The 25,726-nt window shown below is 40.3% G+C and overlaps 1 protein-coding gene across 1 annotated transcript in view; it reads right to left on the bottom strand.

Annotated features, from left to right (window-relative positions):
* LOC145415432 (glutamate receptor ionotropic, kainate glr-3-like) overlaps positions 1–23,221 on the bottom strand; it is a 348,498-nt gene extending 325,277 nt beyond the window's left edge. Inside the window, exon 1 of the mRNA XM_080284711.1 lies at positions 23,199–23,221. The gene's annotated coding sequence lies outside the window, so the exon portion shown is untranslated. The remainder of the gene's footprint in view (positions 1–23,198) is intronic.
* Between the last annotated feature and the right edge of the window lie 2,505 nt (positions 23,222–25,726).

Raw genomic sequence — 25,726 nt, 5'->3', positions numbered from 1 at the left:
TCTATCTATCTATCTATCTATCTATATAGATAGATAGATAGATAGATATTGCTCTAAACAGACAGACAGACACACACACACACACACACACACACACACATTTTATATATATATATATATATATATATATATATATATATATATATATATATATATATATATATATATATATATATATATATATATATATATATATATATATATATATATATATATATATATATATATGCCAAGTAACCACATGAGAAATGAAAGTAGCGACAGTGAGTACTTTCGTATATTACATCTTCAGACAGAGAAAGACAGAAACGTAAAGGGTTGAGGTCTTTTATGCACACCCGCAGCAGAGAGTGGCACACAGAACAAAGGATGACCTGTATTTTTGCCTGCGGTTTAACTTATGGTCACCTGTAGCAGGAAGTGACACACAACAAAGGATGACCTGAATCTAAAAATGGATGATGCACAGAACAATTGGTACCTACCTTTTTTCTTCCTTAGGGATGCACGTGACAAAGGGGGAGGGGAGGAGGAGGGGAGGAAAGGGAAGGGGGAGGGAGGGGGAAAGGATAGGGGAGGAGGGGAAGGGGAATGGGAGAGGGGGGAGGGAGGAGGAGGAGGAGGGGATAAGTACTGCTGCTTAACTTAAGACCTAGAGGATTAATGCTAGGTGTGCCCCACACAGGTGTGACTACACTAACAGGAGACGACAGGAAACAATCAGTTGTTAGTCTGGAGGATGCTGCTTTAAAATTAATTCAGATAACAATTTATCACACTTAAAATGACCATAGCTCATGTTTACATTCTTTTCATATGTGCCAGAAATTAGACAAGATTCTATTACATTTCTTTCATCTAAGCTATTTGATCTTGCTAGAATCTTAGAGCCTGCCCAGTCAATATGGTGATCACTGGATGCTTTGTGCTGAAATAAGCCACTGCTCTGTTGGGCTGTCCTTACACTGTATTTATGTTGTGAGATTCTAATTTCCAAATCTTTTCCTGATTGTCCTATGTAAAATTTGTTACAACTTTTACACAGGATTTTGTAAACAACGCCTGAATTATAGAATGAGCTGTTCTTGATGAGGGATTTTTTGATGGTGTTCACTTATTTGAATACTACTTGTACTTAAAGTTTCTCCAGTATGTGGGCAACATCAAGAAAATTTTCATGGAAGCGGAGGACAAGGGTTCTTTGAATATTCTGGCGATCTGGCTTATTAGTTTTCCCTTCCAGGAATCGTTTCTTGGCTGTATTGTGGCACTGAGTTAGTATACTCTGTGGATATTTTAGCTTCTTTCCAATGTTCTGAATCATATTTAGTTCATCATCTAAAAATTCTGGGTCTGAAATTCTATAGCTCTTAAATACATGGATATGAACACAGATCTTTTTCCATTAATGTGATGGTTTGAATAATAATGCACATATGACCTAATATTTGTAGGTTTCCTGTATACCTTAGTCTTCAGAACATTTTGGTCCCTGATAACTTTTACATCCAAAAATGGCATTTCATTATCCATTTCCATTTCATGAGTAAACTTAATCGATGGAACTAACGAATTTAATTTCAGGAGAAAGTCATCAATGGGATGACTGTTAGGCCAGAAGCACAGGATATCATCAACGTATCGGAACCAAACTATGTTTTGCTCCTTTACAGAGACCAGTAAGCGTTTCTCAAAGTATTCCATGTAAATATTTGCCTGAACTGGGGAGAGGGGATTACCCATGGCCATACCAAATTTTTGTGTGTAAATTTGTCTTCAAAGGTAAAAGATGAGTTCACAGTGCACAATCTAATTAGCTTGATAATGTTTTCAGAGGGAATATCATCAGTGTTACTACCCAGAATGCTTGGCAGGAAAGTTAAAACATCATCAACAGGGACATTTGTAAATAATGATATATCATCAAAGCTGACTAATTTGTATGAGTACATGACATTTAGAGCTTTTAGCTTTCTTACCAAATCTTCATTGTTTTGTACAAATGAATCAGAGGTAGTGCCTACAACAGGGGACAACAGTGTTACAAGCCACTTGGAAACTTGTATGTCGTAGAGCCCACAGAGCTTTCAATTGGCCTGATGGGGTTGTTTGGTTTGTGGGTTTCAATCAAGCCATACATATATGGTGCAGATGGATTTTGCACCGAGAACTGTTTGATCAAGTCATCCCTTCCTCTTAGCAAAGTCTTGATTTCTTTATGGAATTTTCTACTTTGTTTTTCAGTTGGATCACTTTTTAGTTCACTGTAGGTGTTGGTGTCACGCAACAGTTCACTCATATTTTCCTTGTAGTCACATTTGTTCATGACTACTACAGTGCTGCTTTTATCAGCTGTAGCTCTATTCAGGGAGTCATCTCTTTTCAATTTGTCCAGGGCATTCACACATCTTTTAGGGGCAGAGTTGTTATTTTTCTTAAACATTGCCCCATATAAAATGCCACGAATAATGTCACTTTTTTCACTTGATTGTTTTTCCATTTGAAACAAGGACATTCCAACCTGCACTGGGTTTATCTTCTTGCAATAACGTTATGGTTTATCGTTTTCTTATGGCAAGAAGATAAACCCAGTGCAGGTTGGAAAGTCCTTGTTTCAAATGGAAAAACAAACAAGTGAAAATAGTGACATTATTCGTGGCATTTTATATGGGGCAATGTTTAAGAAAAATAACAACTCTACTCTTAAAAGATTTGTGAATGCCCTGGACAAATTGAAAAAAGATGATTCCTTGCATATAACTACAGCTGATAAAAGCAGCGCTGTAGTAGTCATGAACAAATGTGACTACAAGGGAAAAGTGAGTGAACTGTTGCATGACACCAACACCTACAGTGAACTAAAAATTGATCCAACTGAAAAACAAAGTAGAAAATTCCATAAAGAAATCAAGACTTTGCTAAGAGGAAGGGATGACTTGATCAAACAGTTCTCGGTGCAAAATCCATCTGCACCATATATGTATGGCTTGATTGAAACCCACAAACCAAACAACCCCATCAGGCCAATTGTAAGCTCTGTGGGCTCTACGACATACAAGCTCTCCAAGTGGCTTGTAACACTGTTGTCCCCTGTTGTAGGCACTACCTCTGATTCATTTGTACAAAACAATGAGGATTTGGTAAGAAAGTTAAAATCTCTAAATGTCATGTACCCATACAAATTAGTCAGCTTTGATGATAAATCATTATTTACAAATGTCCCTGTTGATGATGTTTTAACTTTCCTGCCAAGCATTCTGGGTAGTAACACTGATGATATTCCCTCTGAAAACATTATCAAGCTATTTAAATTGTGCATTGTGAACTCATCTTTTACCTTTCAAGGCAAATTTTACACACAAAAATTTGGTATGGCCATGGGTAATCCCCTCCCCAGTTCAGGCAAATATTTACATGGAATACTTTGAGGAATTTGGAAGGAACTTGAGTGTAAAGTGAAGGGACTGTAAGAAAATGTTCTGGAAAGAGGTGAAAAGAGTAAGACAGGGTGGAAGTGAAGTTAGCAGGGGAGTGAAAGATAAAAATGGTAGATTACTAGTGGAGAAGGGAGAAAAAGTGAGCAGATGGAGAGAACACTTTAAGGAATTGTTGAACATACAGGATGGAAGTAATGCGAGTATAAGTGGCTGGGGAATGGCTGGAAGAAGGAGGGAGGTGAGAAGACAGGAAGAAATCAGTAGGATAGAAGTTGTGGAAGCAATGAAGCAAGTTAAATTGGGGAAAGCCCCAGGAATTGATGGAGTGTGTGGTGAAATGCTGAAGTATAAGGGAGAGATAGTAGTAGAATGGATGTAAAATGTGCAGATTGGCCTGGGAGGAAGGTAGAGTCCCGGAGGATTGGAAGTCAGGTATAATTATTCCCTTGTACAAAGGAAAAGGGGAAAAAGAAGTGTGTGGTAATCATAGGGGCATTTGTCTTCTTAGTATAAAAAGAAAAGTGTATGATAGGATTCTTATTGACAGAGTTAGAGAAAGAACAGAGGAATTAGTTGGAGAAGAACAGGGAGGCTTTAGGATGGGAAGAGGTTGTGTAGATCAGATATTCATTCTTAGATCTTTAGTGGAAAAGTTTCTAGAGAAGGGAAGGAAGTTATGTGCGGCTTTCATGGATTTGGAGAAAGCATATGACAGGGTGGATAGACAAGGATTGTGGAAAATATTAAGATATATGGAGTAGATGGGAAGTTGCTGAATGCTGTTAAGAGCATGTATGATTGGGCTAAAGCTGCATTGCGTGTGGATGGTGAACTGAGTGAATTTTTCTCTTTGAAGGTTGGGTTGAAACAGGGATGTGTCATGTCTCCATGGCTGTTCAATCTGTACATGGATGGGGTAATAAAAGAGGTACAAGGTAGGGTAGTGGATGTTGGAGTGGCCCTGGAGAGAGAGGGTAGTGTTTGGAAACTCCCTGTACTGTTGTTTGTAGATGATACTGTGTTGTTGAGTGAAGACGAAGGAGAGCTGCAAGGCTTGGTGGATGAGTTTGGGAGAGTGTGTAAGAAACGGAACCTAAAGGTGAATATAGGGAAGAGAAAAGTGATTATCTTTGAGAGAGATAAAATCAGTGAATGTACAGAGAGGTTGGATTGTAATACCTGATAATTTTTATCCCCACCGGTTGACACCAGTTTAACGCTAGAGATTTGTAATCTTACCGGTTGTTGGTACTGGTCAACTTACCCATTGATAATACAGGTGGTACTCGACTTAGTCTCCCCTCCTTGGTTAATAGAAAAAAAAATTCACTTCAATAAAACAAAAAGGGGGGAGGGGTGGTATTTTGACTTGGTATGGTAGATGATAATTGTTTAAGAAAATTTTGGTAGCGTTTGTAGTTTTTGGCTGAGCCTAGATTTAGTCAGTACCACAGGTGGTCGTTGTTCCCTTAGCGAAGGAATCTTGAATTGGAAGGGGAGTGAATTAGGCATGAGGACTTAATTCCCTTGATTAGGTACACCAAGAAAAAAAATGACATATACTTTACTCTACTTTAATAATTTTTATGCTGGTTTTCAAAAGACATTTTATAATTACATGACCCTTTGTCATGTGAAAGAAGATTGCACATTAAAACCATGGTTTGGGTGATCATTCCTCCAACATTGTCACCAGGCGAAAACAATTTGGTACATACAAGCGATTTCTGAGGTCATTGTACCTTACTTTCTTTTTGTCAGTTATTCTTGGGCTCGACAATAGCCTCAAGACAGGGACCTTTTTACGAGCTTGGGTTGTCTTTTCGGGCTGGCATAGCCTCGAACCAATAAAAATAATTACTCGTGTTCTATTTCGTCCGTATAGTATACTCTCATCATGTAATTCTCTATAATCCACAAACACTATCAATTCAGAATTATTAATAGTTCATAATCGTCATTACTACATAATCACCAAAAATGCATAATTACTCGGGCTTGTTTAGCCTCGAGGAACAATTCAAAAATTGCATAATCACCAAGAATACATAATCACTCGGGCTTGTTTAGCCTCGAGGTACAATTCAAAAATTACATTATTGCTCACAACCACTAAGTTCCCTTCCACGCTCCTAATTTTCTAACATTAATTTAAGAGAAAGAAAACGGTTAATGGATTTGAATTACGCCTTTCCGTTACCAGATCACATCACTTGTAAATTTCTAATCCTTATCTACAAAAAAAAAAGTTCACTTGATAGATCAATGATACCATTTCAATTACATTTGGTTTATAAAATTAATTCATGGGTAGTGTAATGTGTGTATGTAGACGAGTCTATGGACAATACCACGGGAAGGCCTCGTGCTCACTCTGACGTCGCCGGTGTCTGGGGACTGAACCAACGTCCATTATACACGACGTCTGGGCAGCAAGTCTACGTTAAGCTTTCAACAATATTACTTCATATGGTCCATGCCAAGTAAGGATTAAACAAAGAAAAAAGGGGGGGAAAGGAGAAATGTGGACAGCTCACTTGAACCAACGTCCATTATACACGACGTCTGGGCAGCAAGTCTGGCTTCCCGGGTATGCCCGAGACGCCACTGCTAGGTCAAATGAGGTGGTGTTTTTGAAATATGGTGGGTTTCAATTCTCTTCACAATTTATTTAGCGGTGTACCCATGACGCCAGGACTTTTGATTGGATTGGGGAAAATTTGGGATTCAATCCTTACTTAATTTAGATACTGAATTTACCACTATCCCGCCTTGAATTTTGGGGCAGCTTATGCCATCTAGTGACGGTTAAGGTAACTGGGACTATTAAATCCTCACAAATGACATTATTTTGGCCTTTTTGACTGTTAATCTTACATATTTGGGTTCTAGCAGCTTCATTAGTAAGCATTTCACAACTAGGATACGGAAGGAATTGTATACTCATCATTACTCTGTTTAAGGTTTAAACTCGGCGCCCAAGAATGACGCACAAACAAGGGGAAAAGCTGCGCGCATCTGTTATTCATTACTCGACCAGACGGAGGAATTCCCGTAGCTCAACATCCACAATTACATCACCCAATGCATAGATACAGAGATACATACATATGAAAATAAAGTTAACCCTACGTCAATTATTAACATATGAGTTACTACTTAGGATAGGCATTTATAGACTAGTATTTAGGTTACACCCTATCTAACTTAAAAATTACAGTACCTCTAAACACATACATGAATATTAAATTTGTGGCACTACACGGCTCCCACGTTCAGAAGACAAATTTTACCCAAGTCAATCTTCTATGACATGTGCATGGATGGAATATTGTTACTCTGATAACTGCTATGAACACTTTGAATTGGAATACTTTTCCCTACAATCGGTGGCACCTGTCGGTCCACATTAAACACCTGATGCGTACTTCGGAAGGTCGCTTACTCACTTCATTAGGAGGTATGATCACTCCTTACACGGGATGTTATGAGGGAATTTATGCCCCAGTCAGCCTCAGGTTTTGGGGGATAGCTTGTCGCTCACTTGAGCTCGACAGGGTCTCTCGAGAGTGAGATCACCACGGGAGGTGCTTCCTTCCACTCTTCCATTCGCAATCACATTCACTCTGTCCTTCTGTTTCCAGCTTTCGCCCGCAAGAGGTGAGTGCTCATTCTGTCCTGAAGACTCTACTACCTCACAAACCGTGCTAACTGTAAGGTGAGGGGATTGATCACTCCCCTCGAAGTAAGGCACTTCCCGGTTCCAACAGGAACTCTTCTCTCTTTTCCTTTTTACACCCTCTCCTCGGGGATGAGTCCACCCAGAACATAACTTTAAACAGTTATGTTTCACAACATTCGTCTCATGCACTTATCTACTTTTCTAACTAACACTCCTCTATGAGCCTCCAAGGGGCATTCCTCACTCGCGGTGGTAATCGCTCATCTTCGGGCTCCGGGGTGAGCTCCTGTTGCAACGGTTCTAAGAGCCATTCCTCGGTACCGTAATATGGTTTTACCTTTTCAGCAGCCCCCTTTTTTTTTTTTTTCCACTAAATACATTTTCAATGATATAAACACTTCCATCTAGCAGCACTTCGATCACTTTATACGGGCCGTCCCATTTGGCATTCAGTTTCCTACAGGTACCCGGCTGTATGGTCTCTTTTTTCGCCCACACCAAGCTATTGACTCCAACCTTCTGTGATCTCCTCCGCCTGTTGGCCACCTCCCGGTATCGCCTGGTCATTTTTTGGTTGATACCTTTGATGAGCGTGTGTGCTATCGCCAGGTCGTCCTCCTCTGCATCCACGGAAGGCAATAAGGTACCAATGAGGCGAGGGGGATGGCGTGAGAAGAAGGCATAATAGGGCTGTTGTCCCGTGCTCGAGTGCACCGCTTGACTTATGACGGTTTGGCACGATTGGAGCAGCTGAGGCCAACGCAAGGGGTGTCCATTGCAGAGAGATGCTAGGATACTTTTCATAGTCCTATGCATCCTTTCAGTGGTGGAATTTCCCTGGGGATGATAAGAGGTGACGTAGAACAAGTCCACCTAGTTCCTCCGGCAGAATTTCTTGAACTCTCCACTCGTGAACTCTCCGCCATTGTCCAGCACGATTCCTCATGGTGTCCCAAAGTCGGTGAAGTATTGCCCAAGACAGTGTATGATGTGTTGTATATGTTTATCTTTGAGTGGGTAATATTTCACAGACCTACTGTAATGATCTATCACAGTAAGGACATAGCGGTAGCCCTGAGCTCCAGCAACCATATCAGTCAAGTTGATCCCGATATGTTCCAATGGTTTACTTACAGGAGGGAAACCTTTCCAAGGTTGCTGCAACCCAGAGTCACCTTTGAATCTTTGACAAGTGGGACACTGTTTCACATACTCGCATACATCTACCTTTAGATTTGGCCAATAGAATAGTTCTTCGGCTTTCTTAATGGATTTTTTCTGGCCTAGACGCCCTGAGATTTCATGAGCATGTTTTATAGCTTCTTTAGTGATTGACTTAGGAATCACCAAACAATATTGGATGCTACCATCATTTGTTTCACGAGCAAAATATAATAGTTCGTCAATCAATGCGAACTGGCTCAACATAGCTTTCAGTAGTCTTTTAGCAGGAAGCTTCTCACTACGTAAATACTTAGCTAACTCATCCCACATGGGTTCTTCTCGTTGCTTATCTCTCATCTCGTTTCGACTAAATCCAAGCCAGTTGGTTTCTGACTGGTGGAATATCACTCTGACAGGTCTAGAAAGTTGATCGGCGACTACATTATATTTACCCTTGACGTATTGCACGTTGTAGTCGTACTCACGCATCTCGAGAATCCATCGGTTCATACGTGGGGATTTGGTCTTTCGCTAAAAAATGCTGGTAAGCGGTTGATGGTCTGTCAAGATAGTAAAGAGGGAACCCCACAAGTAATGGTGGAAGTTGCGGCATGTGAGAACGACTGCCAATGCTTCTTTGTCAGTTGCGGAATATTTTCTCTCGCAAGGATTGAGCTTTTTGGAAAAGTAACCAATAGGCAAGTTGGAGTTGTCTGGTTGGATCTGGCTCAATACGCCACCAATATGGGTGTTGCTCGCATCGGTGGTTACAATGAATGGTCGAGTCACTAAGCTCGACTTCAATTGATCAAACGCGGATTGACACTCATCTGACCATTCGAACGCTACTCTGGATCTGGTTAAGTTAGTAAGGGGAGCTGCTATTTTTTTGTGAACGAAGGTACATGTTTTCGGTAGAACCCGCACATCCCAAGGAATCTCCGGACTTCTTTTACTTTAGTGGGTCTTTTCATTTTGTTGATAGCCTCTATGTTTTTTGGGTCCGGCATACTCCCGGCCGCTGAGATTTTATGGCCAAGAAAGGTTACTTCTTTTAACCCAAAAGTACATTTGCTTAAATTTAACTTGGCCCCATTCTGTGTGAGTAACGTGAATAGTTGCTGTAAGTGACTCAACAACATGGGGAAGTCATCAGCCCAAATTATCAAATCGTCCAAATAATTTTTTACCCAGCCTTGTTTCAACAATGGAGTAAGAATGTCCTGCATTCGTCGGGAAAATATGGCTGGCGAACATTTTAGTCGGAAGGGTAAGCGCCTAAATCTGTAAAGTGTGACCTCATCACTGAATGTGGTTAAATCACGACTTTCCTCATCCAGCATGATTTGAAAATATGCCTCACGCATATCAAGAGTCACATAATAATTATGACCTGCGGCCTGCTCGACTAATTCTTCCAGTCTGGGCAGTGGATAGATATCCGTGGCTAGATGTTGATTCACGTGGCGATATTCTAAACACATGCGCTTGCTGCCATCCGGCTTGTTAACTAATACAATAGGGGATAACCAGGCAGCTGTTGATCTTTCAATAATTTCTCTCTCTTCCATGTCTTGCAACATTTCAGCGATCACCTGTTTAGCTTGTTCAGGATATTGATAGATCGGTCCACGGCTGGGCTGTGGATCTGCTACTTTAATGTGAATGGGGAGACCGCTGGTGGTTCCTAGTTCTCCTTTTTCCAAAATGAAGAGGGGATCGTGTTGCAGAATTACATTAGCTAATTCTTCCTGTTGAGCTGAAGCTAAGCGAGGCCATGTCTATTCGTCAATTAGCTTTTGGAGTCGTTGAACACGAGTTCCGCTTTCATCAGTTCGATCACTGGTAGGGATCAGGTCATTATGAATTTTGGTAACTAAGCTGACTCTACTTACAGGAGGGTTGTCAATAATTTCATAGGAGCCTAGAATGGTACCTATCCGAAACAGTTTATCTTGTTTGGCTCTATTATTGAGGGGTAAATAGACTAGGCCCTCTGAATTCACTTGTAATAAGTAAGGGTGACTATTATGACTGAAACGCGCTTGTGGGTAGAACAGTAAAGTGGTTTTAGGCTCCTCACTCACTGGCACGGCAATGAATTTGGTTTGATATGGGGTGAGTCTCTCTATTCTTACGAGATTAATTTGTTTCAATTGTTGAAGGTTCCTGACGGCTCTGATAGGTGTGGCCTGGACTCGCTCAACTTTTCCTTTCCACCGCGGAACATAGTTTACGACGTACGGGGCTCCTCCCCACATCAGCGCTCATTGCGCACCATTCCAGATCAACGGAGATTGTCCGAGGACATCACATCCCAACAACATTTCAGTAGTCAAGTAGGCGTTCGGGACGACTGGACACCACTGTTGATGAACTTTCTCATCTCCCACTCTGATATCTACTTTGACCATACCCAGGATACGGAGTGGCACTCCTGTGACTCCCTGTAATCTCAGTGGATTTCTCCTCGTGTTTATTTCTGTTCCTAACCACTTCGCTGTGGCCTCTTTAAGTAAGGTATATCCACTCCCTGTATCAACTACAGTTTCCACTATCTTGTTATTCACGCTGACACTTATTGTGGGCAATGTTATACCTGCGGTTAGTCAAATAGACTGATGGGGGAACTTTGTTTGGTTGGTGGTCTGCCTCGCATTTGGACTGGGTGAGTGAAATCAGTTATTGCTCCGCGTCACTGCGCTGTGGTTTATGCGACCTGGGCAATCATGACTGCCTCTACGACATCCCAACCTACGGCAATCAAAACAATGGCCTGGTGGTGGTTTTGCCCAACATTCTTGCAATGTGTGTGAACTCTTCAGACAATAACTACAGTATTTTCGCCTTGGTGTTACAGGAGGAGTAGATTGTTTTTGATTGAGTTGTTCTAAATTTGTTTTCAAATCCCTTAAGTGAGCTCTCAATTCAGTCACTTCCTTGTCTGACTCCGGTTGACGGTTATCATGGGATGGTCTTGGTGGAGTATCAACTACATTTGTATCTGAGGGATCTTCACTTTTATTGTCTCTATCCGGCATTGCATTAACTCTGGTGGTGTACCTCTCTTCGAGAAGCTGCCTTTCATTTTCGATCCTGTCAATGAATTTACGGAGTGGATATCCGTCATCAAGGTAACCTTCCAATTTTTCCCTAGACTCGAGCGGAAGACCATACCACAGTTTCTTCTTGATCCGTTTATCTCGCGAGGGAAACTTTTCTTTTGGGAACTTTGTTTCGAGAGCCGCATGCTTACACATGAACCTATGTACAAACGCCTGGGGTGATTCTTCCCAGTCATAGGTCATGCTCTTTAGCTCTTGCCAAGCTCGATCAACACTCAGCTCGATGGCAAACTCCGTACTCAAGAATTTTTTTAGCTCGGGCCATGACAGTGCAAAATGCTTCTTTTGATAATTATGAATAAAAGTGGCCAATTCGGAACCCATTCGACTTTTGGCAACCTGGATTCTGGTTGCGTTGCTGGTATGAGTTTGTTCCACCGCCTCACAAAACATTTCGAGGCGAGATGTAGCTTCTATCCCTTGAAGCTGATTTAATTCCAAAATTGGGATATCGCTTGATTTTGTAAGAAAGTGATGTGAATTCATAATGTGTGAACATGGGGTCGAGTGTGAAAGCAGCGTTCTGTTAGTAGTACCGAACTGTTCCTCCGCCTCATCCAATTGAATGGTTACATGATCTCTCCCCACTTGTGATGGACAATCAACTTCCAGCTGTGTCTGAGAAAACAACTGTCCATACAGAGACATGGTGACCCTAATTTACTATTTTTACTCACAAAAAAAAAGGAAATTAAATTTTGAAATATTGTCTCTCTTTACCTTAAGTAGGTCTAATCACTTCCATCGTCTCTGTAGGACTCGATAATTCTGACAAACTTGGCATCTACTTGTTCTCTCACTTCACCACTCCAGTGTACTCCGTCCACCAGGTTATAACTATAGTAAGCCTTGTTAAATTGCAGGTTCCTATTCGGTAAGTTTCGACAAATTTTCTTATTGATCGAGTTCCTTACTGTTTTATAGTCCTCAGACGAAATAGGAGCACTTGCTCCCTGGTACACTTTTGGTTCTACCTGACAAACAATCACCCTGGCATGGCATTGTTTCTCCAGCTCCCTGGTAACATTCTTTATTCTATGAAAAATCTCTTGGGGGGTGGTATTTTGGTCAATATCGTTACTTCCAATCCATATAAATATAAGGTCACATTCCCACTCCAATACTGAATTTAACCAAGAGTCCTGAAAGAAATTCCTAACCTTGCCTCCACTTGCCCGAAAGATTCTAATTTCTACGTCCTGCACATAGAGTTGTGGAGGTATTTGGGAATGACCAACCAATGCTACCCTTAACATTCTCACTTCTCTTTGCTATTCACTTCCCTTCACTTTCTCACCAACGCCACTAATTTGGGAACGATGAATATCCCACAGCTATTGCCACCAATGTAATACCCGAAAATTTTATCCCCCCAATGGCTGACACCAGTGTAACGCTAGAGATTTATAATCTTACCAGTTGTTGGTACTGGTCAACTTACCCATTGATAATACAGGTGGTACTCGACTTAGTCTCCCCTCCTTTGGTTAATAGAAAAAAAAAATTCACTTCAATAAAACAAAAAGGGGGGAGGGGGTGGTATTTTGACTTGGTATGGTAGATGATAATTGTTTAAGAAAATTTTGGTAGCGTTTGTAGTTTTTGGCCGAGCCTAGATTTAGTCAGTATCACAGGTGGTCGTCGTTCCCTCAGCGAAGGAATCTTGAATTGGAAGGGGAGTGAATTAGGCATGAGGACTTAATTCCCTTGATTAGGTACACCAAGAAAGAAAATGACATATACTTTACTCTACTTTAATAATTTTTATGCTGGTTTTCAAAAGACATTTTTAATTACATGACCCTTTGTCATATGAAAGAAGATTGTACATTAAAACCATGGTTTGGGTGATCATTCCTCCAACATTGTCACCAGGCGAAAACAATTTGGTACATACAAGCGATTTCTGGGGTCATTGTACCTTACTTTCTTTTTGTCAGTTATTCTTGGGCTCGACAATAGCCTCAAGACAGGGACCTTTTTACGAGCTTGGGTTGTCTTTTCGGGCTGGCATAGCCTCGAACCAATAAAAATAATTACTCGTGTTCTATTTCGTCCGTATAGTATACTCTCATCATGTAATTCTCTATAATCCACAAACACTATCAATTCAGAATTATTAATAGTTCATAATCGTCATTACTACATAATCACCAAAAATGCATAATCACTCGGGCTTGTTTAGCCTCGAGGAACAATTCAAAAATTGCATAATCACCAAGAATACATAATCACTCGGGCTTGTTTAGCCTCGAGGTACAATTCAAAAATTACATTATTGCTCACAACCACTAAGTTCCCTTTCACGCTCCTAATTTTCTAACATTAATTTAAGAGAAAGAAAACGGTTAATGGATTTGAATTATGCTTTTCCATTACCAGATCACATCACTTGTAACTTTCTAATCCTTATCTGCAAAAAAAAGTTCACTTGATAGATCAATGATACCATTTCAATTATATTTGGTTTATAAAATTAATTCATGGGTAGTGTAATGTGTGTATGTAGACGAGTCTATGGACAATACCACGTGAAGGCCTCGTGCTCACTCTGACGTCACCGGTGTCTGGGGACTGAACCAACGTCCATTATACACGACGTCTGGGCAGCAATTCTACGTTAAGCTTTCAACAATATTACTTCATATGGTCCATGCCAAGTAAGGATTAAACAAAGAAAAAAGGGGGGGAAAAGGAGAAATGTGGACAGCTCACCTGAACCAACGTCCATTATACACGACGTCTGGGCAGCAAGTCTGGCTTCCCGGGTATGCCCGAGACGCCACTGCTAGGTCAAATGAGGTGGTGTTTTTGAAATATGGTGGGTTTCAATTCTCTTCACAATTTATTTAGCAGTGTACCCATGACGCCAGGACTTTTGATTGGATTGGGGAAAATTTGGGATTGAATCCTTACTTAATTTAGATACTGAATTTACCACTATCCCGCCTTGAATTTTGGGGCAGCCTATGCCATCTAGTGACGGTTAAGGTAATTGGGACTATTAAATCCTCACAAATGACATTATTTAGGCCTTTTTGACTGTTAATCTTACATATTTGGGTTCTAGCAGCTTCATTAGTAAGCATTTCACAACTAGGATACGGAAGGAATTGTATACTCATCATTACTCTGTTTAAGGTTTAAACTCGGCGCCCAACAACGACGCACAAACAAGGAGAAAAGCTGCACGCATCTGTTATTCATTACTCGACCAGACGGAGGAATTCCCGTAGCTCAACATCCACAATTACATCACCCAATGCATAGATACAGAGATACATACATATAAAAATAAAGTTAACCCTACGTCAATTATTAACATATGAATTACTACTTAGGATAGGAATTTATAGACTAGTATTCAGGTTACACCCTATCTAACTTAAAAATTACAGTACCTCTAAACACATACATGAATATTAAATTTTGTGGCACTACAGGATGGTGAGGGATTGGAAAATATGAGTACGTTTAAGTACTTGGGCAGTGTGATGAGTAAGGATGGAGGTTTGGAGGGTGAAGTGCTTGAAAGGGTACAGCAGGGAAGAAAGGTTGTTGGTTCCTTGAAAGCGTGATAAGAAGCAGGGAAGTGAGCATGGACGTGAAAAATTTACTACATGACAGTATTGTGATACCGACTCTAACGTATGGAAGTGAAGCCTGGACGTTGCTGGAAGGACCCAAGTCAAGAGTGAGAGCAGTGGAAATGAGTTATTTAAGAGGAGCCTGTGAAGTTACATGGAGAGACAGGCTAACAAATGAGGATATAAAGGAGCGTTGTGGTGTGGATGTGGATGTGATAGGAAGCGTTAGGAGGAATACACTGAGGTGGTTTGGCCATGTGGAGAGGATGGAGGGTGAAAGACTGGCGAAGAGAGTGTATGTGAGGTGGAGGGGGGAAGAGGGAGGGGGAGGCCGAGAATGAGATGAAGAGATGGAGTGGAGAGGTATATGAGAGAGGGGTGTGTGAGTTGGGAGCGGGGCAGTGAAATGGCGGGGGACAGGGCGACGTGGAGGCGATTTGTTTGTGGCCACCCCAAACGGGATTGAGGCGTCTGGCAATAGATAGATAGATAGATAGACTTTGAGAAACACTTACTGACCTCCGTGAAGGGGCAAAACATAGTTTGGCTCCGATACGTTGATGATATCCTGTGCTTCTGGCCTAACAGTCATCCCATTGATGACTTTCTCCTGAAATTAAATTCGTTAGTTCCATCGATTAAGTTTACTCATGAAATGGAAATGGATAATGAATTGCCATTTTTGGATGTAAAAGTTATCAGGGATCAAAATGTTCTGAAGACTAAGGAATACAGGAAACCTACAAATATTAGGTCATATGTGCATTATTATTCAAACTATCACATTAATGTAAAAAGGTCTGTGTTCATATCCATGTACTTAAGGGCTATAGAATTTCAGACCCAGAATTTTTAGATGAACTAAAAATGATTCAGAACATTGGAAAGAAGCTAAAATATCCACAGAGTATACTAACTCAGTGCCACAATACAGCCAAGAAACGATTCCTGGAAGGGAAAACTAATAAGCCAGATCGCCAGAATATTCAAAGAACCCTTGTCCTTCCCTTCCATGAAAATTTTCTTGATGTTGCTCACATACTGGAGAAACTTAATGTACAAGTAGTATTCAAATATGTGAACACCATCAAAAAATCCCTCATCAAGAACAGCTCATTCTATAATTCAGGCGTTGTTTACAAAATCCCGTGTAAAAGTTGTAACAAATTTTACATAGGACAATCAGGAAAGGATTTGGAAATTAGAATCTCACAGCATAAATATAGTGTAAGGACAGCCCAACAGAGCAGTGGCTTATTTCAGCACAAAGCATCCAGTGATCACCATATTGACTGGGCAGGCTCTAAGATTCTAGCAAGATCAAATAGCTTAGATGAAAGAAATGTAATAGAATCTTGTCTAATTTCTGGCACATATGAAAAGAATGTAAACATGAGCTATGGTCATTTTAAGTGTGATAAATTGTTATCTGAATAAATTTTAAAGCAGCATCCTCCAGACTAACAACTGATTGTTTCCTGTAGTCTCCTGGTAGTGTAGTCACACCTGTGTGGGACACACCTAGCATTAATCCTCCAGGTCTTAAGTTAAGCAGCAGTACTTATCCCCTCCTCCTCCTCCTCCCTCCCCCCTCTCCCTTTCCCCCTTCCCCTCCTCCCCAACCCCTTCCCCCTCCCTCCCCCTTCCCTTTCCTCCCCTCCTCCTCCCCTCCCCCTTTGTCACGTGCATCCCTAAGGAAGAAAAAAGGTAGGTACCAATTGTTCTGTGCATCATCCATTTTTAGATTCAGGTCATCCTTTGTTGTGTCACTCCGTGCTGCAGGTGACCATAAGTTAAGCCGCAGGTAAAAATTCAGGTCATCCTTTGTTCTGTGTGCCACTCCCTGCTGCGGGTGTGCATAAAAGACCTCTACCCTTACGTTTCTGTCTCACTCTGAAGATGTAATATACGAAACTACTCACTGTCGCTCCTTCTGTTTCTCCTGTGGTTATTTTGCATATACTATATATATATATATATATATATATATATATATATATATATATATATATATATACTGAATGAATCCGATAAATAGTAGTTACAGTAAGGCACAACTAGGGCTAAATTTTATGACAAAATTCATAATGAATCGCATTCACAACCCAACCTCAACGACAGGTCGTATCCCCGTCATAACATGGGTAGTTTGGGTTTGCTTATGATGGGTTTCTCGTACTGTATTCTTACGAGATCTTTGCCGATTATTTTTTACATAAGCACATATTTACTGAATGAAGGTTATAAAGAACGATCATCATGGGACACAGCTGTAGCTATACTTTAGGACAAATTTATTCGCGAATCGCTTGCATCTTGACACAAGATTATTGTCTGGCTCGTGTGGCCGACTATTATCTAATTGCATTTTTTTTTTTTACGAAATAGCCACAGCATTCGCAACTAATACAACACAAGCCCCGTTATATTTGATAACTATTTTGTTAAATAAGCTGTACGAGAACAGAGTAAACCTTCTTACGAAGAGATCTCTACTGGAAATTCTTTGCTTTATAGGAGAATTGCACCACAGAACGCGAGGAGAGAACATACAAAAGTCAAGGGTTATCACCACTAAACAACTGCGCTTTTTCCTTGACTAAGTAACTCAGTACTGTAAATACTTTCATTTCAGCGCTAGTGATCTTGCCTACGCTGTGCTTATCCGCGGCGTAACAGCATCTCACTCCAAAATAATCTACTCCTATTGTTTTATTATTCCAACATGACCTGAATTGTACATATTTAGCTGAAAACGTCATACATATGTCAGAATGGCTTCCCTTTCCTGTTTCCCTATAATATATTGACTCTCACATTCTCTTTTGTTATTTTTGCTGAGTGGTATCTCGAATGAGTAAAATGAGATGCATCTAAGTAGCCTCATCGTAGTTACTCAAATTTGTCGTCTGAAAAGAGTACTTAGGAACAGTAAGTACTTTGTAAAGAGTACTGAAGAACTGAACGTAGGTTGTAAGGAGTGCTTAGAAACGGTAGTAGGTTGGTAGGTTTCACTTAAGTATTCTCTCCGGTATTAAGTGCAACTCATGAAAAATATCGTTTCCTAAGTGTAGTTTGCAGTACTACATATTTTTGTAAGTATGGGCCCAGTATTTCACATTCTAATCACTTCTCTTGCATCCTCTCCTGATGTCTTACCATATGAAAACCTCATGTGAAATAAGATAACATCTACTACTGCGGTGGCTCTTATCTTCAAAGAAGAAAAATTGACTAAACTTTCTGAACTAACCGAATATCATTAAGGTAGACATTTAAATTTGCTTAGTTCCAATCTTCCCTCAAACTGTGACCCTCAGATTCTCAAACCTGCAAACGAGACCCCTCTTTCTGTTCTAAGCACGAACAGGCTGCGGAAAACAAGACCTTGGCCAAATATCTCATGGCTGGCCCGGATTTTAAACCAAAAATTTTTCGATTGCGGGCTGTGTGTGCTTCCGTTCTCGACCACCAAACCCTTTCATGAGATGCTGATTAACTTCATGTGTTTGCTTCTGTATATCACATAATGAGGCAAAGCATCTTTTTATAGGGAGTAGACTGTAGCACCAGTCGAACAGGGTAGTACTTCCAAGGTGGATGGAAAGCTGATGACAGGAGAAGTTGGAGCTCCAGTTTCATCAGTCCTCGAGATTGGCTTCTGACCATCTCCTTTTGCTGAACTTTCTCAGTGCTTCAGTAACACAAAGCGTAGACCAGCATAATCTCCTATACAAATTCCTCCAACTGTCAACACCAAACTACATGGGCTTACAAACCACACTTCTTTTTCAAAAAAAAAAAAAAAAAAAAAAAGGCATCTCAATACCCAGCCTCAGACTCCCCAAGGAGGAGGGGGACCATAAAAGTCCCCATCATTTTTCCCTTTCCAGGCCACGGCCAGGAGAGATGCTTGGAACTACTGTCTGACTCACTTCATTGCGGCATCATTCTAGGCCTCTCTAATTTTCTCTCTGTTGATCATTTCTTCTCTTCCTCTAAACCTCACTTCTCTTCCGTACTGAGACTCAGCTGTCTGAGGTGAGTGATAGCAAACCATTTTCTGTACCCTCCTACTTCCTCTTTACTCACTTCAAAGCCACAGGTGGCTGTTGTGTATATGTATGCATTATATCTTGATCTCGTTTTCCTGAACATGAATCTTCTGAATTCTCTACTCTCTGGCTTTTGTTATACTGTCACTCTCTGATTAAATATATATGTTCTGTCTGCATGTCCACTAACTCTACTGACTATGAAAAATTCTATTACTATCTTACTTCTAAGATGAAACATATCCTATCAATTTCTAGCCTCTCTGAAATCTCCATTCTAGGTGATTTCAACGTTCATCACCTCTTCTGGCTCTCTTCTTCTCTAACTGATCCACCTGGTGAACAACCCTACATCTTTTCTATCCTTAATGACCTAGAGCAGCTTGCACAGCATCCCACTGATATCCCTGACTGCTTTGGGGAGAGTTCCAAAATATTTGACCTTTTTCTTAAGACTAATCCTTCTGCTTATGCTGTTAATCTTTTCCCTCCATTGGGCTTCTCTTATCACAATCTTATCACCTTAACCTGTCCTATCACTCCAGTAAAGCGGAGGCAGCTTTGTCACTTTGGAGCTGCTGATTAGGAGGCCCTCAGGCAGTACATCTTTTATTTTTCTTGGAATGATTGCTGCTTCCATGGCTAAGGGCCATTTGTTTGTGCCTCATTCAGTACAGAGTTTATTCTCTCGGGCATGGAAACATACATTCCTTTCTCTCATCCTTTGACTATGATAAAAATACCCACGATTTTTCTAATGCTGTCCACAACAAGGAGAGTGCCGTTAAAGGGTACCGAGGCCATCCCACCCCTGAATCTCAACTCCTTTATATTTCTGCCTGGAACTTTATATTTCTGCTTGGAATCATGCCAAGTACGTCTTTTACCCTGCTAAAAATAATTTCATTCGTACTAAATGCTATGAACTCACTAACTCAAATTCTTCCCACTCCTTCTGACATCTTACGAAAAACCTTTCTAACAACTTTTCCTCATCATCCTTCCCTCTTGTCTTCCACTATGATTACTCTGTAGCTGTTTCTTCTACTGATAAAGCAGAACTCTTTGTTCAGACTTTCTCCTTCATTTTCACCCTAGACGATTCAAGTGCTGTTACTCCATCACTCCCCCCCCCTCTCCGTGACTTTCTCCATGGCTGACATTAAAATGTCTTCCATTGATGTGTTTTCTGCCATCACTGGCCTCAAAACTAACAAGGCATATTGGCCTGATGGAGTCCCTATTGTTGTCCTCAAGATCTGTGCTTCTGTGCTTGTACCTTTCCTTCTTGTTGGCAGCTTGCTCTCATTCAGCATGTCCCAAAGAAGGTTGACCATTACCATCCCTCTAACTATTGCCCAATTGCTGTAACACCCTGCATTTCTAAAGTTTTTGAATCTGTTCTTTAAAAAATTTAAAGCACTTTCGAATCATAACCATCGTTCTGATCGGCAGTAAGGGTCCCACCAGGGACTCTCCACTGGCGATCTTCTCTCCTTCCCTTCAGACTCCTGGAAATCCTCCTTTCTGGACTCTGGCGAAAGTATTGCCATTGTAATGACATCTCAAAGGCTCTTAATTGAATCTAGCATACATCTTTAATTTGGAAGCTGCCTTCTTACGGTTTCTATCCTTCTATCAGTGATTAATCTCTAGCTTCCTTTATGGTTGTTCTATAGAAGCTGTTGTAGATGACCACCTTTCTTCCACTAGGGCTATCAGTTGTGGTGTTTTTCATGGCTGTGTACTATCCCCAACTTTTTTCCTTCAATTAGTCATTGACCTTTCAAAGTGTATATCTAACCTTATTCATTCATGTGCTGATGACTACACCTTTCATCTGCTCATCCACTTTCCATAGTATCCATCTCAGCAGTTACTTTAACAAACAAGGAATGAGGCTAAGGCATACATAATGTCTGACTTGGTTCATATCTCTGATTGAGGTAAAAGTAATCTTATTGTTTTTAATGAATAAATAATCTCGGTTCTCCCATGTTTCAATTTATCAAAATCTACCACAGGATTATCCTTTATTAAAAAAAAAAAAAAAAAAAAAAACTCAACCCTCATCTTTGAACATTCTTGGGGCATCATTCTCTCGAGATTTATCTTGGAAAGATGTTACCTCTCGTAAAATATACTTCCAAGAGATTAGGTGTGCTAAGTTTACTCTGTGCCTTCTTTACCCATACACAGTTATTGGCTTTATACTCGGGTTATGTCCCCTTCTGTGCAGAGTACAACTTTCATGTTTGGAGAGGCTCTCCACATACTGTACAGCTCTTCTCAACAAATTGGAGTCAAAGGCGTTTCGTCTCATTAATTCTTCTCCTTTTACTGGCTCCCTTCAACCCCTGTCTCTCCTCCTCTGAACTCTCTGCTTCCATTCCTCCACCAATATGGTGGACACATAGCACCCTCTTAGCAGCAAATTCTCATTACTTTTCTGTCAAACACTAATGCACAAGTTAACCGGTGCTCCCACTCGTTCATGTATGCAACAGGTCATCTCTGGAGCTGTCTTCTTCTGTCTGCATTTTCTACTGCTTATGGCCTCCAGTCATTTAAACGCAGTGCATCTAAACATCTCGAAACAAGATGCGGTGCCAAGACACAGCAAACTCGTCCCCGGCAATCATTTTAGTGTTGACGTATAAACACAACAGGATATCTAGTCAAAGATGTCACATGTCAAATTTGGAGTAAGCAGAGTAAAAATTGACGATATAATGCCCATTTGAAATTTTAGGCTTCACCCACCTGACATTGACTCCCTTTCACTAACTGGGGGGTGATCCCCCTGATGTAATGAAGTATGTTATAGGATGCGGATTTGAAAGATGCGCCTTTAGTATTTGGTTTCATGTCGATATGACGAATCTTAAAGGAGTTATGGCAAAAAAAAAAAAATCTTACATTTTCTTGGGCCTGCAGCCCAGGCCTGGGCCCAATTTGATCCAAAACTTAAACAGGTGATCAGATGGTCATAGCCCATCATCCCTGTAATTTTAGTCAAAACTGCACCAGTAGTTTTCACCTGAAGTTGTTAACAGACAGACATACATACAAACAAACAGACAAACCGAGTGAAAATAATACCTGTCCTCAAGCCCCTCCGGGGCTGGAACGGGTAATGAACGGATCTTGAATTTGGCTGTTTATTATCTTGGATTCATTTTTTCTTGGATGGAGCAATTTAACTGCGGTCTTTTGGCCTCTGGTTCCTTCTTCCTTGCATAAAAAATAGCTGCCAGAGACCTATGTTTCAATCTTATATATCTAATGGAAAGCAAATTACTATTTTCTTACTTGCATGGAGTTTCTTTTGTTGTTATGTCATCTGCTTCTATGCCATGTAAACGAGCCCAGTCAGTCAGCAATGATGCACAGAGATCAGAGTTCTTTTTATCTTCATGTGCTATAGATGTTATCATCAAAATTTGCCGGTTGTTTTCCTTTCACGATTTATGGTTTAAACTCCTATAGGTACGTTTTATATGGTTTAAACTTACACTTTACAAATGTATTTATTCAGTTTAGGGAACATATTTTGTAATGAATGTGTAAACGAGGCCTGTAACTAAGCTCTCCAGTTCAGGAAGAATTTCCCATATTAATTCATAACGTCTAGAGGCAACAAAAATTACAGAGAAAATTCTCGACGGTTTTGATTTATGCACGGTACGCTATAATGGGATTTGCCCGAAAGTCATATCCCGTATCATTAAACCTGAGATTGCTGACACCAACTTTTAGCATCAATTTTTAATGGAAAAATGAAGACGTTTTATATTCTTGCCTCACTGCTAATTACACTATGACAGTGAAGGAAGACTAACCATTTTGATTCCTCGCGGATGTATACAAATTAATCACCACAAACTGAAGAGTTGTATACCCCTTCGAGTTTTTTTTATTTTTTACCATTCAGTCCGATGATGTTATTTAATGTTCATCAAGAAATCACCTGATGATTTTATTAAGCTTAGGGTTGATTGTTAAAACTGAGGAGTTAGTGATAGCCTTAATTAACCCGTCCACTAGATATTTCATAAACTACATGAAATCTTTTACAGTAACAAAAAGGAACTAGAAGAAAAGAGCAACACCGTACTGCAAGGGTTAGTAAAACGGCCGATACTCACAAGGACGAGACTGATGATTGTATGTGCGTACTTTCGTGGTGAGGACAGGACCACACCTGGGAGTCTCCACCCTCCCTCACGTCAGTCTCCACACGGCCACCCTCAGCTTTCCATCTCTCAGTTTATACCAGTGGTCTCACTCCCACGCGCATGTACACACTCTGAAACCCGTTATTTTGGCTTCCCTGTGCATAAATAATGAGTCAACAGTCTCAGGCTCATATGACTCACTCTTAGCTGAGCGCAGTAAATCTAGCCTTTGTGTGAATTGTCTATCAGAGGAATCCCGACCATGGGAGAAATAGTGGTGCCGACATTAACGTTCCGACTCCCGTGACTCACTCATGCGAACTTAATTATACTGTGTTTAAGGGAATACAATGCTCAAGTTATCACAATTGTGAAAGGGTTACTAGTAACATCTATTAAGTCAGACTTCCATGGCTCACTCTAAATCGAATGTAACTGGACAGTTCTAGCTGGAGCATATACTTATGGTTTCCCTGACCATAAGTTGGTAATAGGTAACAATATTAACATTCACGTTTCCGTGGCTGTCTCATCTGATTTTATTCTTCTGTCATTATCAAAATAAAACACAAAATTTGACTTAGGCATGAGAGATTTACAGGTGACAGATGTACCACATACGTTCCTATGACCCCTATAACTAACTCAGTTTAATAAAACTGTCGTCTGTGATAAATATCACAATGATGTGACTCCAGTTATGAGGGAAAATATCCTACAACAAAACAAGTATAAAAGCAGAATATGATAATTCCACAATATCCAAACAGTTTCGCTGGTCACTGCCACCCTCATCAATAATGCACTACCAGTTAGGGTGACAGTGGTCACTGAAATTGGTTTTCATGAAAATCACTCCAGTTTATTTTTAGACTTTTTTTTTTTCGTGAGCTTTCGTCAACAGTCATGTATCTTTAGTTGCTAGACTTATTCTTACCAGAAGACAGTTAATTATGACAATATAAAACTCAGACTTCTGTGGTTCACTCTTTGCTTAATATAATCATCTTGCCATAGATTCACTCGACCATCAGAGACTACAGTATGTATCACAGAGAACATCCGACTAGTTTAATAAATCCAGCCGTTTCTTGAAACTTATCTTACACCTTCAGTGCTAAACTTTTGGTGGATTATATCTGCAGAAACTTTATTCTGTCATGAAAACTGAGTCAGGAAAGGCCTATCATATTAATAGGTTAAGGCAGTCAGGTGTACCCCTCCACCTCGAAAAGTCTTTCCCATGCTGATGAACATCATCTCGAGATAAAAAAAAAAAAAAAACGAACAAAGAAATCATCTGACAAGCCTTTTGGAGCGCAGCTATAAAGTGATACTTGACATTTTCGGCACTTCCTTAGTCTCAATAAGATGAAAAAAGATTTTTTGTTCTTGGGACCACCTCACGATTTATATTACAGTACCCTTAGAGGCGGTTACACACAGTGCTTGTCTCAAACTGTCACTTGCCAGTTCTCACAACCGTACGCCATAGCTGGGACTGTACAGCTGACCAAGTTTCCAGCTTTAACATATAGTGCTGCCAACGCTGTCCTTGCGCACGCGGTAAATTCCCCGGGGTTTCGAAACGTGGATCCTCGAATCATACACAGATGAGAGGACTGGGGATTAGAAGGATGGGTGAATTTGAGAGTTGGTGTGATGTGGGGTTAAGATGGGTTTGGTTATAGACTTTAATGAAAAGAAGGGTGGAAGGGGGGAATAAAACTAATATTACTGTTATGTTGTATAACATATGAAGAAAAAATAAAAGTAATTCAGAGTAGATTATTGGACTGTAAGATATCATTGAAAGGTTGCGAAACATGTGCAAATCACTATTTGTATATTTACGATAATGAATTATGGACAAAATATTTTGCGGGAATAATCACGCAACATCCCCTAACCTGCCTCACCAACCTAGCCAGTATACAGGTTGAAAATAAAAGCCAGTAATATATTTACTCTATACACCATAATATCCCATGTGTTTATACATTTTTGCCATGCTGTCATGTACTCTTTACACTGATTCAGTATTTATTTTTTCACTTCAACGATGACACTTGAGACTAATGTATGACCAATGTGTTCGTATATATATTTTGTAATACTCATCCATATTCCTAAAAGGAAACATAATTGACGGTTTAAAAGCTTTATCATTAAGGTCCCTCAAGGGGAGGATACAGCGTTTCCCTGAGGGGAGTGACTCTCACTCTGTGTTTTGGTCTTTAAGTGACGACACCGTGTCCCCTCAACCTGTAACTTTTTCTTCTCCCAACTCCATTATGAGCTCGTACATCGACTTTTAAACCCATAAAAGGTATTTTGATAGTATCAGACCTACATTAGTAATGTTCTGAAAGTGACAACTGCCATGAAAATTGTGAGATGTGTGAAGAAATACATAACATCTGTATCAGCCCATTGCCACTCTAGGTAAAACTAAGCAGTCTCTTACACCATTCTGATACTAAAAACTGTTTCGTACT

Source organism: Coenobita brevimanus, chromosome 102 (assembly GCF_032717465.1).
Source record: "Coenobita brevimanus isolate Jiangsu-jjx chromosome 102, ASM3271746v2, whole genome shotgun sequence".
Lineage (NCBI taxonomy): Eukaryota > Metazoa > Arthropoda > Malacostraca > Decapoda > Coenobitidae > Coenobita > Coenobita brevimanus.
This window is presented reverse-complemented; position numbering and strand designations above follow the sequence as displayed.